Genomic DNA, 13,790 nt, shown 5'->3' with positions numbered 1-13,790 from the left:
CTGAGCATTTGCCAGTAGCAGTCCCATCTCTCTCTCAGCTTTGGAAATGTAGGAAATGATGTACACAATACATGAATATGCATCAACCACAAACTGAATGTCCATGTTTGCATTCCAACAGCGTAAAAGGTCTCTGTTATATTGGTTGACCCACACTTCACATGGTCTCCTCTTAAGAACAATGGTAGTTTTCTTTGTGATTCTTGAGTACGCAGCCTGAAATATGTCCTGACTGATACCAATTGTACTAAATAAGGAATCAACAGAGTCATAGTTGGCCTCAGACTTTAGTACAGCATCCTTCACTTTTTTTATGATAGCATCTGCTACTTCTTTTTTCAGGGGCTGTCCGTCTGTCTCACCATCTCCAAGTTTACATGATGACACAAATGTTCTGTTGCTTGGAGGACGTGGGAAATTGAATCTACAAGTTTTCCCTTTTTTCTTGCATGTTTTTGAGTGCCTCTTGCTATGTTGCTGTACACTACATACAATTTCATGCATTTCATCGTCACCCTCTGGCATTTCACATGTCACATATTGATCAATGAAAGCTGATACCTCATCTTCATCATCTTTGCCAACCTTAGGCGCATCTTCCACCCAAAACAAACAGTGAGTGTGAGGTGATCCTCGTTGCTGAAATTCTACTCTGTAGAAATAATCAACTATTTTGCCAATGGGTTGTGCTTCTGACATGATAACATCTTTTAGGAAGCAGTGGAATCGATAATCAAACATTCTGGCAGCTGTCACAGGATTGTTTTTCAACAGTGCACACCTTTCTGACCAGTCAAGCTCAGCACTTGATGCATCTATGCCATCTTGTTTGAAGATTGCTGTCATAAGTTCTCTCCAGCGTAAATCAGCAGAAGAAAATGAGCAGAACCATGTGGGAATACCAAGCTGTCTTACCATTGCAAACAGATCTTTCTGAACACTTTGCCAAAAAACAGGGGTGCCTCTGATTGGTCTTAGAAATTTATAACCTTCATCAAAATTGAACATCTTTTGTAGAGACTCCTTATTTGTCAAAGTTTCTGATGTGACAGGACACTTATCCCGTGCATCATAGCCCTTTCTCACAGCAATTGACACATTTGACACAACCTGCTGAAGCTCAGACAAATACTGCCCATAAAATATATAGTCCAAGTTTTTCCCAAAACGTCCATCTGCATTAAGAATTCTTGTATTTAAATACCTACACAGTGTCAGTTTTCCCTTCCTTCTGTCATGAAAAGTGCCTGTTCCTTTTGGGAAAAGGACTGGAAAACATTTAGCTTCATTTGACTCATCAGTTAGAAGCCTCACTGGATTGTTTCCTTCTGCAGGTGCCATAGACATGATTCCATCAAAGTGTTGATCCAACACCTCTTGTGCTATGTCGACAGGTTGAAGACACGTATCCATATACATGCCATGTTGTTGTCTATCATGCAAAGTTTCATCCATCTCCTCATCCTCCATGTTATTTTCATTATGCTCTTCATCTGCATGTATGTCACTTACATCACCAGGCACTTCAGTTTTCTGCAGGGGATTAATCCAGTCATCATTGAACTGCACATTGCTATAAAATTTGTTATTCTCTGTAAGATACACCAAAGCCTTCTTTATTTTTTCTGGATGCACAAATTCATATTTGTAATGCCCTTTGTAAGTTAACTTCCGCTTCAACTTCACACGGATCATAAGGTCATCATTGTTCACTCTTGGTAAAGCTTCGGCTACATTTGGAATGCTGGATGGGACACAAGTCACAGGACCATGAACACCATTTTGTCCACCTTTTGGCAAAGGCACAATTCTCATAAAAGGAATATGAATACCAATCAGATGTTGTTCCAGAGTATTTAGACACTGCAACTCAGGAGGAACTGGGTCTAGAGCTAGACAGTTTCCAACGCTCTCTGCTGGCATTTTCCCATCAAGAATCTTTCTATGACATGTGTGACAAATCCATAATGAACCTGTAGGGCCCAACAGACTGCTACAATCATCAGAACAAGTATCTATACATTTGTGTAAGTATGTGTCAGTTATGCACTGCATTGCCAGTAATGCAACTCCTTGTGATTTTTTTAAGTATTCATCTTTTCTGCATATCACAACTTGGTGTTTAAACAACATTCGATGACACACTGAGCAAATGTATACAGGGCCTGTATTTATTTTCTCTCCAAATTGTTCGATCACATACGCAATATCTGTTCTTTTATCCTTCTGTTTAGTTCGTTTCTCAACATTTCTCTTTTTTACTGCAGTAGCAAAATCGCTGTTTGTTTTGTATTTATCAGCACTTGACTGCTTCACACGTTGCTGATGTTCAATGTCTGTGGCATATTTACTTACACTTAACTGCTTCACACGTTGCTGATGTTCAATGTCTGTGGCATATTTACTTACACTTGACTGCTTCACACGTTGCTGGTGTTCAATGTCTGTGGCATATTTACTTACACTTGACTGCTTCACACGTTGCTGGTGTTCAATGTCTGTGGCATATTTACTTACACTTGACTGCTTCACACGTTGCTGGTGTTCAATGTCTGTGGCATATTTACTTACACTTGACTGCTTCGCACGTTGCTGATGTTCAATGTCTGTGGCATATTTACTTACACTTGACTGCTTCGCACGTTGCTGGTGTTCAATGTCTGTGGCATATTTACTTACACTTGACTGCTTCGCACGTTGCTGGTGTTCAATGTCTGTGGCATATTTACTTACACTTGACTGCTTCGCACGTTGCTGGTGTTCAATGTCTGTGGCATATTTACTTACACTTGACTGCTTCGCACGTTGCTGGTGTTCAATGTCTGTGGCATATTTACTTACACTTGACTGCTTCGCACGTTGCTGGTGTTCAATGTCTGTGGCATATTTACTTACACTTGACTGCTTCACACGTTGCTGGTGTTCAACATTTGTGGCATATTTCCTAACACTCAACTGCTTCACACGTTGCTGGTGTTCAACGTCTGTCGCATACTTGCTCACACTCAACTGCTTTACACGTTGCTGGTGTCCATCATCTGTTGCATACTTGCTCACACTTGACTGCTGTACATATTTGCGGTGCCCCATATCTGTTGCATACTTACTTATACTTGACTGTTTAACATGTTCTCTGTACACTTCATCCTCACGGTAGCGCTTTATGCTTCTCTCAAGTTGTTCCTCCTTGTACACCATACTTACTTCATACCGTCTTTTTTCTCGTTCAAGTTTTCGTCGACTTGATGCCATTTCAGATGGTGTGTTATCGATTTCAGAGCATTGTGTTGCACAACCCTCAGTGTCATGCCCTTTCACACAAATTACAACCTCATAATGTGACTCATTACAATGTTTCAGGTATATACCTCTCTGATCAGAACCAATACATGTGGAGTACTTCAACCATTTGTTGTCAGAGTATGTGAAAATGTCCACACCAAGCAGATCAGCGGCAGCTTGAATTTCTACCTCAGATGCCCAAGTACCAACATATTTCATCCGTGATGCAGTGACATACTCAGTGACAGAAGAGTGACCATCTCTAAGACAAGCAACATACCTGGCTTCATTTCTTAGTATGTGAGCAACAATAGCACACCTAATTTTCCTGTGTTCTTTCTCATTTCCAGTAATAGCAAAAGCCAGAGATCTGAAAAAGCAGTTGCCATCACCAGTGATTGGCACCATTCTGCAAGGATCACCCATTGGAAACTCTGCATCCATGTTTACATGGCCATGATCAATGTACACCACACCAAGCTTACAGGAAAGCCTTCTTTGCTGCTGGATTGTCAAAGGACTGAACAGAAACTGCTCACTGCGTAACTCACTGATAAAAACTACATCACCTTCATTGTTCACACGGACATCAACCTCAGGTTCTGCATCATGTGTCACATTTGGCCTTACCACACCATATTGGCTGTCTGACATTCTGGCAAACTGCTGGACTCTGGTCACTGAGGAGTTGTCGTCTGGATGGTCTGATATGTTGGTGCGCTGGTTGACACTGGTGACTGAGGACTTACCATCTGGATGGCCTGACATGCTGGTAAGCTGGTAGACGCTGGTGACTGGGGAGTTGCCATCTAGATGCTGGTGCAGGATGCTTTGACTAGTCACACTCACAGCTGTAATCTCAAACTGTTCCCCTGTTGCATCTAAAGAAAGTCCTAGGGTATTCACATGGTCTAGCAAAGAATCTATGGTAGAGTGGCACACCAATATACTTCTGCCTGATGCGTCGCTTGCTCCATCTCCTCGTCGGGAATGGGAGTCAATCACCACATACCATGACCCTTGCTTAATGATGGCACATGTATTTACTTTAAGAGTAAAAAGACACGCATCATACTGTGAGAATACTCTTCTTACCGCTGCATCAGTTGACATAAGAACATCACACATATCTCCATATTCGCTCATGCCAAACAATCCAACAAACATGTCATCGTGGTACTTTATTGCAAATGTAACACCATTCAATGTGCACTCTGTCGGTAGATCTCTGACAAACAGATACCCAGAAGCATCACGAATTCTCCCAGCGTCTCTGATGGTAGTGTAGAGGTTGTCTCCGTTCAGCAGCACTTGATCAAGGTCTATGACCAACCAGCTTAAGACATTCTTTATTTTACACATCAGCATAGCCATCAAACTATTAGCCACACACTGTTTGTTGCCATTGACTCCAAATCGTCGGTCTCCTTGATGGAATGAGCCTCTCACTGTAGGTGCCTGAGGAAAATGAGGGGATACAGGTATAGTTACAGGGTTCACATGCTGTTGCTGATCCACGGCTGGGTAATGGTTTGGCAGTGCCAGGGTGCTTTTCAGTTCAACTTCAAGTTCAGGTAAGTTCAAGTATTCAGGCGAGTAAGTGGGGTCAGTAATTGCAGCCTTTCTTTTATGAGGCGGCTGCGGTACCTCGTCCGTCGGCGCCTTTCCTTCACCGGGGGAAGGAGAAGACCTACAAAACTTGTCAACAGTCCTACAAATGGCACCCAGGGCGGGAACCCGGTGGTCATGGCTCGTTGGCAAAGTCACAGTCATCACCATTTTGGTATTCCGGTAGGGAGGAAATGGGATAACCTCGTGGTCAGTCATAGCCATGACAGACACAGGCCGCGGCTGTGCGGCCTGGTCAGGTTGTTGGTCGTGGCTCGTCCGCCGAGTCACGGTCAGCTCCTTTTTGGGTCGGGGAATAGGGGTAACCCCGTCAGTCATAGCCACGACATGGATGGCAGCAGCAGCGGGGTCAGGCTGTTGGTTGTGGCTCGTCAGGCTAGTCACGGTCAGCTCCTTTTTGGGTCGGGGAATAGGGGTAACCCCGTCAACAGTCTTAGCCACAACATCGCTACCAGTAGCTCGACGTCTATCCATTAGCCTCTTCTTCGCTGCTGCTGAACGCCGGGACGCCTTGGTGCGAGGCATCTGCAGATGGACAGGGGCGAGAAAAAAAAAGAAAAAATGCAAGGCACACTTCCTTCCAACTTTACTTTGCAGTCATACTGTCAAATGCATATACATGGATGTGTTTTGTCAGGAGCGGTTCCCACGGTGGTCTTTTCAGACTGTACACCAACATCGTTCTGCCCTGTTTACACTCCTTATCCTATAATACATCTGTCTCGCATGACTTGATTTTTTAAGACAGAGACAGAAAACTCTACAACTTACCTGTTCAGTCACACTGCCAAGCATCCATATTACACACATCAACAAGTTTTGCCTCAACACTGACCTAAATGTTTGTTGCATGTATGCCGATTTGTCCTGTCACTCAAATACAAATTTATTGAAAGACCTACAGATTCCTCATCCCATCAATGCAAATATACACTGCTTAACATTAGTATCGTGGCCATTTCTCACATTGTGCGGCGGCTTCTCTGTCACTACACATCCAATGTCTATGCAACACACAATGGCACAGCTGTTTCGTGGTAAGCAGTTACATAATTACCCATAGAATACTACGTTTCTAATGCTATAGTAAATCTATGCAGTAAAATAGTGTGACATGAGCTAGCAATGCAGAGCTGTCCAAGTGCACAAAGCATACCGCCTATCACTTTGTCTTCGAGTGTGTTAGTCCACCAGAAATCTGCAGAGGAAAAAGACAAGCAAGTTTCTTTGCGTCAACATTTCCCAACAGTCATCTTTGTCGAAAACGACATATAAACTTGATATGCCTTTTAAGGTCAAGCAAGCTCATTAAGCTAAGCTAAAACATAATTGGTGATGAAGACATCAGCTTCAAAATATTTACCTTTGATGCGACAGCTCTTCAAAGTCTACAAAGACAACATGCATCAGTTAATGACTGACGTGCATTTATTGTACAAGCATTTCATTAGTGTATGCAATGAAACTGCCCATACACATACAGAAACATTTTCCACTGTTCCAATTGTAGCAGTGTGGTTGGTACGAAGTTTGTTTCTTATCAAGGATATATTACATTGTTACTTTAAGATCTAGCCACAGCAGTCAAATTGACAGAAGTGCAGAGGACAAACATGGCTGGGACGTCATGTTGCCTCACATAGATTTGTTTCATGCCAGTTATAGCTGTATGATATTGGGGAAAGAAAAATCACATTGCAATTTTTATTCTTTCTATGATATATATTGCAATTTTAAGATTTTTAAAAACCTAATAAGTTCAGTCTATTTTTCATAATCAATCATTCTATTAAGACTGAGGTGTTTTTGCCCAAATATAATGGTGATGATAACTTGATCAGTATGTAACAGAGCATGAGCATTACACTAATTAACCTTATCACATATGGGAGCTAACATGACAAAATGTGACAAAGTGACAAAATAGAACAGAACATTTTATTGTCCAATTAAACCTTTTCCATAGCCACAGTGAACATAAGGGTCATTCCATGTCAAATCACACTTTCGGGCCTCGTCGTCATGTATTTTAACAAAATTTGGTGATTTGGTCACATAAGAAACTCATGGAACTGAAACTGGGCGTGTCTTGGATCAATATTGAGAGGGAGATTTAAGCGTGCAAAGTTTTAACTTTTCCCGGCGGGGCTATGACTGCTATATTTACCTTAATGTAAGCTGCACAGAAATGGTCCTCATATTGTTTTAAAGCTATTGTCCAGCTCTATAGATTGGACAAATATGCCATCGTCCAAATGAATTACTATGCAATAGCCGATTAAAATATTGAAAACTTAATAACAAGCCTTATGACAAACATGGTGTCACATGGCTTCAAATCACTAGTGGTACACTAGTGTAATAGTACAGCAAGCACAGATGTAAGTACTTGTTACATAGAGACTATGTATATGGAGATGGCATATTTGTTCAATCTATAGAGCTGTGCAATACCTTTAAAACGATATGACGGCCATTTCTGTGCAGATTACATTAAGATAAAGCCAGTCAAAGTCATACCCCCCCCCCCCCCCCGGGAAAAAGTTAACTTTGCTCGTTTGCTCGCCTAATTTCAGTTTCACGAGTTACTCATTTGACCAAATCAGCATGCCAAATTTCATCGCAATCCGTGACGTGGAGGTCCAAAACTGATTTGACAAATTGACATGAAATGACCCATAACTTACACAAAATATAACTTAAAAATACAAACTTAAAAATTATCGCCAGCAAAGGACCATTCTTCCACACACTCAAATTAACTTTTACATATGTTGACTTTGGCAAACTTACTTGCAAAACAAGCAACCAGTATGTCTCACATAAACAATATGGACGTTTAGCATGATAATTCCGGAAACTGCGCACATCTCTAAGTCGGCATACTGCGGATGCACCAAAAGCGACAAAACTCTCCTTGGTCTCAAATGCTGAATGAGAAGGCGATGACACTGCCGTTTTCTGAAAACAGTATTCCGACCCATGTCTACATGCAAAGCTTTAAAGTTTATGTACTTCAATAAATACGGATATTTTTAAAGGCAGACTAACGTCGATACGTCCGCGCCTCAGCGACTACAGCTTATATAAATCTGACAGCGAACTGAAAGATATCTAAACCAACTTGCCACAGACTATGCCATCTAAAAACCAACAATACACGAAATCATCAACAATGAAACAAAGACAACTCGATAGACCAGAGGTGTTTTACTCCAGTCCTGGAGGGCCGGAATCCTGCACATTTTTGGGTTTCCCCTCATTTAACACACCTGATTCAAGTTCTTCTGCTAATTACCACACAGCTCTTGTTCCAGTTCGAGATAAAGTAATGACAGCCCCTCTAAAAACTACTAAAAATCCTAAAAGGTGACTAGTTTGTTTAGTATCGGTCGCAAACAAAATAAATTTGTACTAAAAATGGCGACTTAACAACATGCTTCCCAGTGGTAGCCTTAGGCGCCTAAACCACTATTGCCGTTATAACTCTAACACCGAACTGCAAATGACAAAAGCACGTCTCTCTTTCAATAAAACCAGTTTCGACTACTTTTGTGCTATTGTATCATTTGCACTATTTATATATATTACATGTTTTGCAAAAACAACATAACATTTCCGCCACAAAAACGCCTCGTCACAGCTGTGCACAATTAGTGCTTCACCAGTCCATTGCCACACTTTTCAGGGGGAGATAAACCAATAACAGCCGCTCTAAAAACTACTAGAAAATTTAAAGTGTTCCGTGTTTCGTTTAGGTCACAAACCAAGAAACAATTCGTACTACAAAATGGCGATTTAACAACACGCTTAATTCCTAGTGGTGGCTGCTTAGGTGCGTCACCGACTATTGCCTTTTAAAACTCGACAAGCTAAAAATCATATTTGACAAAACCATACCAGGAACTAAAACTGTCTAAAAAGAACACACAACAAGCCATAAACAAACAAGTGCGAAGGTGACTCGTCAAACCATTAAACATATGCACGTCTTACCTCTTCGAAGGCCAGCAGTAGAATGCGAAGCGTTGGCCTCACGAGGGCGGAGATCAGGGCGTGGTCACGGCAGCCACATGACAAGCGTGAAAACGGGCCAATCTCTCCGTGCATATCATCTGTCTCAATAAAAAAATACATTTAAATGACTATATAAAGATTTATATGAAAAACCTTGGCAGCTCTTTCTAATGACTTTTTTCATGTACATTTAATGCTAGGCTTTCTTGAGTAAAATGCACACAGACTTCGTTTATCTTTCACAAAAATATATTAGGTAAAGCATACGTATATTCTTCCATATTTATATTTTTTGCCTGCTTTCTAAATGTATATCAATCCTTTAAGAATAGGTAATGTTCACTGCTTTTTTACGTTTGATTTGTCTTTTTTAATAGCTGCATTTAAAATTATTCATTTGCAGAGCAAAACAATCTACAATTACACCAAGTAAATCATAGCAATTCAAATAGACAATTTTATTAAACTGGTCGCAGTGGGGTTATGCATGCTTATTCACAAACAATGCAAATATTCTACACACACACACACACTTTATATAAACTTGTTCAAATGTGTACATATTAATCTTCCTCAATCTTCCTCAACTAAAAATAGAGGGAAAAAATTAATTTAAAAGTCTCCCCCATAGCAAACACTGGCGTAAAAAAAGAAAATGAAAATGGATAAAATCCTAAAAACACATTCATTAAGGCACAATCCATAAAGGACCATCATGACATAAATGATGACATGAACTTGCGACAGCTTACATGAAGCACTTTATAAATAGCCTCTCGAGAATACATAGAAGCACCACATAAATTTGTGTACTGAATCAAAGCTTTTTCACTTTGTCAGTAACCTCTATTTGGGAAAAGAAAGAAAAAATCACCAAATCATTGTCATCCCCTGCTGTTTCGATCCTCCCGTGTGCCACGCCCCTCTCGCGGAATCCCGAATGTTTAACAAGCAATGACGCTAATGAACAGACTCGGAAGGACATAATTAACGCAGACTTCAAAACATTGGACTAATCAACAACAATTAATACTGAGATTATGCGCAATCCTCCCGTGTGCCTCGCCACCTCGTGCACCGATCTTCTCCATTTGTGTGTCTGTCGTTGCCGTCAGCTGCACCTTTCCCTCAAAGAGACTGGGGGAAAGATTGAAGGCGACGGGAGGACTGCACCGCCGCGGCATCGATCTGTCCCAGACTCATAGATTCATCTAGGCAATGCCGTCCAACACCGTGTACCTCTTCGCTTTTTTCTCGGTGCCTTGGGCGGTCACAGTTTTTGCCGGTGATGTTGCCACCACCTTCGCCTTCACCAAAGTCACCTACAGGAACGTAAACCAGTTATTGCTTTTTCTAAACTACTCGTCCAGAAAATCGCGACATTTTACAAAAGGTGTACATTGCCAATACAAATTCATGATCGAACCTTCCTGCTTGCCGGCAAAGCTGTGACGTCTGCCACGCCCCCTCGATCGCCACCTCGTGCGGAATTCCGATTGTTTGACAAGGAATGACCGGACTCGGAATGACATGATTAACGCAGACTTCAATACATTGGACTAACACAGGAAAACAAAATTTTTTTTTTCGCGGATATCTTGGTATCCAATATCTATTCTTGCTCAATTTAAACATGCTGATTTCGAATATGTAAACCATTTGTCTCTATCACCCTCCATTCTCAAGATATCCGCAATCTAAAATTTTCTATTCCAGTTATAATACTTCAACACGTATTTTTACACGCAAATTTTCTTCAGCAGTCATTGCAAAATAAAATATTAAACATAAGCATGAACTCAGCTATAGCTAATGAAATTATATATATATGACATACATAATATGATAAACAGCTAATTATGCTGTCAGCAGTTTATATAGTCGTGTTTGGGCAAATACAAAACTTCGTTCGACAATATCTTAATAATTTGACCTGATAGAGCAAAACGGTTTTCAGATTCGAAATCAGCATCAAAGACTGATTCAGAAAAAGTTAGACATGTAAGATATACACAGCTTGTTTTCCTGTGTAATCAACAACAATTGATACGATCCTCCCGTGTGCCTCGCCACCTCGTGCGGAATCTAGAATTCACCGTGTGTTTCTCCTTGTTGTTGATTAGTGCCATGTATTGAAGTCTGCGTTAATTATGTTATTCCAAGCCCGGTCATTCACGTCATTGCATGTCAAACAATCGGGATTCCGCACGAGGTGGCGGGGGGGCGTGGCAGACGTCACAGCTTTGCCGGCAAGCAGGAAGGTTCGTTCATGAATAAGTTTGTAATGCAATGGCACGCTGTCGGACGGCACTGCCCAGATCAATCTCTACGTCTGGGAGAGACAGATCGATGCCGTGGCGCTGCAAGTCGTTCTACACAGGGCACACTTGACACCCGCCTTAATCTCCACTCCAGTGACAGAAGCCCTAACGGTAACACCCGATTCCTCCTCCGGTATACCTTCCACCTCCATGACATCCAAGTCGCCGATCATCTCCATTTGTGTGTCTGTCGTTGCCGTCAGCTCCAGCTTTCCTTCAAAGAGACTGGGGGAAAGATTGAAGGCGACGGGAGGACTGCAGCGCCGCGGCATCGATCTGTCCCAAACGCAAAGATTCATCTGGGTAATGCCGTCCAACACCGTGTACCTCTTCGCCTTTTTCTCGGTGCCTGTGACGGTCATAGTTTTTCCCGGTGATGTTGCCACCACCTTCGCCTTCACCAAAGCCACCTACAGGAACGTAAACCAGTCATTGTTTTCCCTAAACTACTCGTCCAGAAATCGCGACATTTTAGAAAAGGTGTACATTTCCAATACAAATTCATGATCGAACCTTCCTGCTTGCTGGCAAAGCTGTGACGTCTGCCACGCCCCCCTCGATCGCCACCTCGTGCGGAATTCCGATTGTTTAACAAGGAATGACCGGACTCGGAAAATGACATGATTAACGCAGACTCCAATACATTGGACTAATCAACAACAATTGATACTGACATTCCGCACGATCCTCCCGTGTGCCTCGCCACCTCGTGCGGAATCTAGTATTTACCGTGTGTTTCTCCTTGTTGTTGATTAGTCCAACATATTGAAGTCTGCGTCAATTGTCATTCCGAGTTAAGCCATACGTCATTGCTTGCTAAACAATCGGGATTCCGTGCGAGGAATGACAATCATTTAGTGAGATTTTTCTTTATTTTTTTGTTAAACGTCCCTGACAAAGTGAAAAGGCCTTGATTCAGTATGCAGACTTATGTGGTGTTTTTATGCATTTTAAATTTACAGACGGGTCGATGCCCACCCTAACACAATGGCCAAGTTAGACATTCTTCCACCCATCACACATGCAACTCATCAGTAATCAATTAGCCGCTACTCTCCACAGAATATAAATGTGGGGGTGGTTTGTGTGGTCTTTCTTCCCCCTACCCCCATCATGGAGAACCCCACCAAAAAATTAAAATTGGACTTTGAGGTGATCAGTGGATATATCCACTTAGTTTCGGCGCTGAGGTTCACAGCCAAAAATAAAGGATTTTTTAGTGCTGTAATACAGACCGGCAAGGAGGAATTCCACGATATTGTGGTTTTCAGTCAAAGGAAAAGACCAGCATTTATTCTGGCTGCTAATAATGGCACTGCAGTCAAACTAACAAATATCAGGAAGACTCTGAGTGAGTATCTCTTTGCAGGACGCAATTTTAGAGGACATGTATTACTGAGCATGTATTGATGTGTGTGTGTGTGAGTGTGTGTGTCATTTTTCCCTCTAGGCTTCAAAGGCACGTCAGATTTTGATGTCCTGGGCAATCCGTCAACGGAGATATCTGTCACTGATCTGCCGTTTTCTCCGCGGAAGCCTCCAGCAGCTGCAAGGCAGATGCTTATTGATGTGGCGACTTTGCCAGCAGGCAGGAAGGTGCGCTATGAATAAGCTTGTAATGGCAATGTTTTCTAAGATTACGCAATTTCTGGACAAGCAATTTGGTGAATCAATGACTGGTTTTCTTTCCTATAGGTAGGTTTGTTGAAAGCGAAAGTGGTGGCGGCGTCGCCGGCGAAGACCGTTACCGTCCGAGGCACGGAGAAGGTGGTCAGGCGGTACACCGTGCGGGACGGTACTGCCCAGATGTCTCTCGACACCTGGGAGAGACAGGCCGATGCCGTGACGCTGCAGGCGTCCTTTGCCTTCTCAAACCTGACCACTCGAGTCTTCGAGGGGAAGGTCGAGTTGACTACGACGAGGGACACCATCATTGACAGGATCCCCGACTTGGATGTCGGGGAGGTGGAGGACATAGCGGAGGAGTCGCCTGTTTCTGTTGGCGCTGCGGTCTCGGGCGTAGAAATAAAGACCGCTTTTAAATGTCCCCTCTGCAGAAGCCGGCAAGAGGCTTGGGACCAGCGGAGCCGCTTTGCAAGATGCACTGTGTAGGAATTAATAGCTCAAATAAATTTTAATATTCTCCACCAATATGTTTGAATTAATTAAAGTTTAATTAATTATTATTTAATGCTGATTATTAATCAGTTGTTATGCCGAATGGTCGGCTCCTCCAAACTCAATTGCGGTATCCCTGTGAGTCTGTTAATGTGAGACTTAAATGGGATTCACTAATTACCAGTATCGCTTAGTAACCTGGGTTAGAAGGCTCGTCCAGCGAGCTGCATCACCAGGTAATGTACACGATTGGTAGCGAAGCTCCCCTCACGGCCAATGAGAGAGAGTCTCGCGATGTTTCAGGCGAGTTTGAGGTTCAGAGCGTGTAGCAAGATCGCACAATGGCAGGAACTTATTATGAGACACACAATGACGGAGGCTAAAGTTGTGTAAAAGACATGCATTTATTCCTAGCTAACACTA

The 13,790-nt window shown here is 42.3% G+C and overlaps 1 long non-coding RNA gene across 1 annotated transcript; it reads right to left on the bottom strand.

Moving 5' to 3' along the window:
• Positions 1-5,192: 5,192 nt before the first annotated feature.
• LOC140586340 (uncharacterized) lies at positions 5,193-8,959 on the bottom strand. The gene is made up of 4 exons (XR_011988175.1): positions 8,908-8,959; positions 6,275-6,299; positions 6,068-6,109; positions 5,193-5,436 (listed from the first exon to the last, which is right to left on the bottom strand). It is a non-coding gene; the product is annotated as an uncharacterized lncRNA (long non-coding RNA).
• Positions 8,960-13,790: the final 4,831 nt, after the last annotated feature.

The sequence above is a fragment of the Paramormyrops kingsleyae genome, unplaced genomic scaffold (genome assembly GCF_048594095.1).
Source record: "Paramormyrops kingsleyae isolate MSU_618 unplaced genomic scaffold, PKINGS_0.4 ups40, whole genome shotgun sequence".
Lineage (NCBI taxonomy): Eukaryota > Metazoa > Chordata > Actinopteri > Osteoglossiformes > Mormyridae > Paramormyrops > Paramormyrops kingsleyae.
This window is presented reverse-complemented; position numbering and strand designations above follow the sequence as displayed.